The sequence below is a fragment of the Macrobrachium rosenbergii genome, chromosome 22 (assembly GCF_040412425.1).
Source record: "Macrobrachium rosenbergii isolate ZJJX-2024 chromosome 22, ASM4041242v1, whole genome shotgun sequence".
Classification (NCBI taxonomy): Eukaryota; Metazoa; Arthropoda; class Malacostraca; order Decapoda; family Palaemonidae; genus Macrobrachium; species Macrobrachium rosenbergii.
In genome coordinates this window covers 19852670-19858701 of record NC_089762.1, presented here as the reverse complement: position 1 = coordinate 19858701, position 6032 = coordinate 19852670, and positions in this window count along the sequence as shown.

Sequence of the window (6032 nt, the reverse complement as noted above, 5' to 3'; positions counted from 1 at the left end):
GCACAACATTTGCACTAGCTGCGGTAGCACTCACTGTACCACCACCTTGCCATTTAAGGAGTATTTCCTACCCAGTGGAGTTTACAACTTCCACTACACACACATAAATAAATATATATATATATATATATATATATATATATATATATATATATATATATATATATATATATATATATATATATAATGTCTAAAGTTTGATACGACACGTACTGCCATGAACAATTTGGAATGCATACCATTTATACTTTGTATGATGATACTTACGTAATAATATACACATTTATTTATACAGTATCTATCTCTCTCTCTCTCTCTCTCTCTCTCTCTCTCTCTCTCTCTCTCTCTCTCTCTCTCTCTCTCTCTCTCTATATATATATATATATATATATATATATATATATATATATATATATATATATATATATATATATATATATATAATGAAGCTTATGGCCCTATCATTTTGGATCTAATGTATAATCGCTGTATGAAACGGATTTTATGCCTGCTTTTCTTAAAAGTAATTACATCCATATCTATCCTGTAAATTAGTGGTATTCCACCGGCTCTTCTCACAATGCCTGAACGAAGTTAGGTTTCGTAACTGAATATTTTCTCAGACGGGTTTGAGAAGGAAGAAAACTCAATTACCCCAATGTTTCGCGTTCGACGTTAGGGAATCAAGCGTGATATCGTACGTCATTGAATAATTATCTGGTCCGTCAATCTGTGCATAATTCATCTCATAAGTTATTTTTGTATTCAAGCAACTGCCAACAGATCTCCCAGTTGCTATGGCAGGGCGGGAGATCCAAGTCAGCAACGTGCAGGACTCATCACGTGTTTACCTCGTGTTTACCCGTTCTTCCGTCAAGGCCAAGACTTGCCTGGCGACGAGCAACTGCGAGGTGGAAATGCACAAATTTCCTGTCAAACAACGTTTTCTCTGTTTTTCCCAGAGAGAAGGTTAGGCGCTATCGTGCTGTTCGCGCCTGCATAAAATTTTAATTTTATTTTGATATATTGCATGACATGTTTTCAAGAGAAATACTGTATCGAAAACGACTATGAAGGATAGCTTTATTATTGCATAATCACTGTTACTTCATTACATGAATCTATAGTGGTCCACGTTACAGCGCTGTTTATAATTGACACAACTTTTAGTCAACTTACAACAAATGAATACTGTTAATACCTTTTACGATTTTTACCTGGATATTTGCTCTACTTGCCAGAATCACGTTCATCGTTTTCTTCTTTTTTTTATGAGGGAGGCCTCGTGCATGAAAATTCGTGATTATCTATTCATGGGGGTCATAAACGGATAAATAGGCACGGCAGAAAACTGCAGTAGTCTGGAAAAATAAGACTTCAGTGCATCTACCGGGTTCTTTTCCCCCTCACCTTCAGCTGGCAGCTGATTAAGAAATTAGTACCATTAGACCACCAAGCCAGAAATCTTGACACTCCTAAGAAATCGCACCCTCTAGGAACCCTAAAGAATAAGTAACATCTAATTTTCGCAACCCTCCCCGAGTTTCAGTCTTTCTACTGGACGACTGTATGTATTCTGTATTTATGGAAATGAATATTAATTGAGTAAAAAATTATCTATTTATGCTGAAGAAATCATGACAAGCTAAATTATCCACATTTACTTCCGGACATCGTGACAAACATCAGTTAACCTTATTACAGAGAAAGTCAAGCTCCACCTGAATTCGCATTTAATCAAAGGCCTTCAGTTTGTCATTTTTTTTTTTTTTGTATCATCCATTCAGGAAGATACCGACTTGTCCTTTATGCTTTGCTCAATATTTCTAAGCATGTTGAATTTGGTTTCAGGTTCGGAGTTTGAATTGAATTGAATTAAATGTAAAATTTAGGCCAATGACCAAGCACTGGGACCTATGAGGTCATTTAGCGCTGAAACGGAAATTGGCAGTAAAAGGTTTGAAAGATGTAACAGGAGGAAAACCTCGCAGTTGCACTATGAATTAATTGTTAGGGGAGGGTGGAAAGTAAGGTGCACTGACGACACTACCCCCCTGCGGAGGAGGTTCGGAGTTGCCTACATGGTTATTCTCTGGTTATGCTATAATTAATACAACTATCAGAAGTGATTCGTTGTGATAATTAATACTGAATGCTGGTCATCGGGAGAGAGAGAGAGAGAGAGAGAGAGAGAGAGAGAGAGAGAGAGAGAGAGAGAGAGAGAGAGAGAGACTTCAAAACCTGAAGCTTCATGTAAAGTTCTGAATCATACGCAAGAAGAGAAGACATCAGAAGCTGAAAATATATCAAATCTGTTCAGAAATTTTTTTCATTTTGATCAATAGCATTATATATAAAACATTACCGTGATGAACAGGAGCTGTAAGCAGTGGTGTAACCACGGGTGGCTGGGTGGACTCTCGGTACTACTCTCATACCGAGATTTCTAACAATATAAGTGTTAGACCGAGACCAATCACTTTTGCTTTCATTTAAATTACAGGGCACATCATATGACGCGAGTCTATTAAAGGAACAAGACTTGACTCATATTTTCTTGGTGAAACTCACGAAATTCAAAATAAATTCCGATACATTTCATGCCACACTTTCCTGCTTATTTGCCACAAAGTTGGAGCGATGATTTTACCGACTGACATCGATTGCTCATGCCACGTGTTAACCTCCTTCGTCTTTCATCAAAGTCAAGGTGACTATGGCAGTACAAAAATCGGATACTAATGCGTACATGGTGCAGATTCTGTACTAAACTCACGTTCACTTTCGTGGTTGATGTCTTCCTGCCTCAGCAGTGTCGTCTTTCTAGCCACCTGCATATCATCTAAAAAAAAAATCATTAAGAAAAGCAGGAAACGGACCTCGCAAGCACATTTCAACGTAGTTAAAAGTTCCACAATTGTATAATATAAAGATGTGTTGTAATTATAATCTTAATAACATGAGATTCCGCATCCTTTGTAACATGCTTCCTCAGCTATAAAATCATATTTGGGAATAGTCAGCAAGTAAATTATACAGAAACAGGCAATGCGTCTATAACATAACCCTTGAACTGCCCTTTTAACTATTTACAATATTAATTGCTATAATGTTTTCGCTTCTGCCTAATTTACTTTCCTTTTTTTATTTACAGCTCCTTTTATTATAATTACAAATATAAAGTGTATATACAACTGTGGATCTTTTAACCACAAAAAAAAAAAACAACAGCGTTCTACCTGTAACATTTTAGCATAGTAGACAGGTGTAAGCCCTGCACTCTCAAGGTCAAACCTTATCATTAATAATATTTATATTATTATTAGATTGGTTAACCATATCAATTAGCGTTCTCTTTAATTCGTAATGACTGCCTTCTTCACTATATATATATATATATATATATATATATATATATATATATATATATATATATATATATATATATATATATATATATATATATATATATATATATATATATATATATATATATATATATATATATATATATATGCACACACACACACACACACGCGTGTGAATGAAATATGGAAGAAAGAATGTTATATTTCTGGTAGTCTTCACTGCATTTCTTTTCAAACACTAGTGGTTGTATGTAAATTTATACAAGCAGTCTCCAAATGATAAGCAATCAAGAGATGTACAGGTCTTTACGTTCGAGCTAAGCCTAGGAGATATGTGTTTATCTTTGAAAAAAAGGTTGTAACTCGTGAGATTCATTTTGGCTGTCTTCTCAATCACAGAAACTTCGAACATTAGGTCTATGGACAGCTTGTTTTGCATACCAATTTATACTTCAGTGATGCTAATATAGTTAAAAATGCATCAATTTGAAGTGCGTATCTTACAAGCTATCAAGTATTCCCCTATACGGAGAAAGTGGGTTTTGTATATACAGCGAATTTGCAGTTTGTGAAAACCCTAATTATTAGTACATCCTGGAAAGAAAAACTGTTATCCCTCTCCTATTCTTCTTAAGATTTGTTGCCTAAGGAAGTACAAGGCAAATTACTTGTTAAAGAACATACTGAAATCTCCCAGGGTTGGCTTCCAAAAATTCAGAATCTTCCAAATAGGCTATCACAGCCTGGACCCATAAGTAAGCTGCTACAAGAAGTCTGAGTAAACAACCTATGCTACACTTAAATTTGTATCTCTACTAGACATTATTGGATACGCATAATTCCACAGGTGTGCGGGAATGATCAGCATTATTCAATTTTCTGTAACATTCTCCAGCATTATTTAATTTTCTACAATATTCTCCAGAATCTTTTGTGAGAGGTGAAAACATATACTGTATAAAAAAAATTATGAAACTTGCTAGCCATTCTCTCATTTTACCTATAAATCCCTCAACTGGAGGACCTCATAATGTTACGGGCTGTTCTAGGAGCAAGAGCCCGTGCTGGCACAGGGCCAGCTAAATCTAAAACAACAACAAGACCTCTTAAGTAGTTAGGTGTTTAAATGTTTTTAGGTGGCAAATGATCGTTCTGTTGGTAATTACTTAAATGTCTAGGACGTTCTGTGATTAATTATACACAAATGGCACACCAAATAATTAGTAAATGGCACAGGATACCATTCTGATTTTGTTAACAACGAGTTTGATACAATTGAGCACATTCAACTTGCAGACTTGGAGCGATCATTTAAGGTGAACCTTGACAATATATGAAACATCATATCAGTACATATATACCAACTTGTATACAGACTTTTAATTAATTACCTTTTGGAATCATTTAACCTGTACATTATTGCTTTAAATGGCCGAGTATCCAGTCAAACACATCAAAAACAAGCGAGGACTATCCGTGTAACAAACCACGAACTAACCGCCGTGTCCTGCTTACTGTATCAGTGTGGTGGTTACTCAACAGGTGGCAGCACCTTACGGACGACCCAACGTAAATGCCGCCAAAGTTAAATTCAAGAACGTCTCACTTCAAGTAGATCCGGTTCATTTCTATAAAGGACAATACACGCGCTATCGGTTATTTTGTATTTTGATGTCAGTAGGAATGCTATCGCTTATTTTGTACTTTGATATTAATAGAAACCAGTGGAAAACTAGGCCTACTAGTAAAAAATATTGCAAACAGAATAATGTCAAGTTTTTATTAGCAAAGGTCGACATGAAGGAGAAGATAACGCCTATATATAGGTACTTTGCACAGCACTTTTTTCCTGTATCTTTTTATATCTTACGGCAAATTTTATCTGAACTAGTGGTGGAATAAAGGGAAGAAGCTCATATCCATCATTTTACTGCCAAAGATCTGCAACTCAAACAGAATAATTACATACAGTGCAAAGTATGTCTAATGAAAAATGGAATGGGAGCAAGGGACGAGATCAGATAATAAACAAGGTTTTAACTCTGGTAGGTTCAGTACTGACTACAACACTTTCTGATCCGTTTTGAATTTTTATAAAGGATATTAATAAACAACTTCATTTCGCATTTAGGGAGAGTAAATAGCTGCAATAGTTCTATCACATGTAGGCTATGCTGTAATCACCCTTTTTAAGGCCAACAGTCATATCAGCAGTAAAGATTACAAACAACAAAGGTCCGAGAGCGCTACCCCGATTAACACCAGACATAATAGGTCTAGACTGACATAAAAATAACCTTCTATTATATGAATAACTTAGAATGGTACGAGTATAGTTACGCGGTTCGGGGGCAGCGTTAGAGTCAGTATTTGAACAAGCCTAGATAAATTTCTGTCAAATTTCTGTTGTACTCTTTTTCATGCTCAAATTCCTCTTTTTCATATGGATTATTAGGGTTCTTATAGTCCTTGGTTTACTTTCATGGTCTTCATCTGATTTTCTGGAACATAAGACTTTTTCAAGATGTGGTTTTTACTTTTGCTTGTTAAGGAATATATTTTTTTCTAATCCCGTTGTCTTATTTTGAATTCCCAAATCTCTTGTTTTCAATCGGCCTTGTTTTTTTATTTGTTATACAAATATGGATAACGAAAGACTGTAAC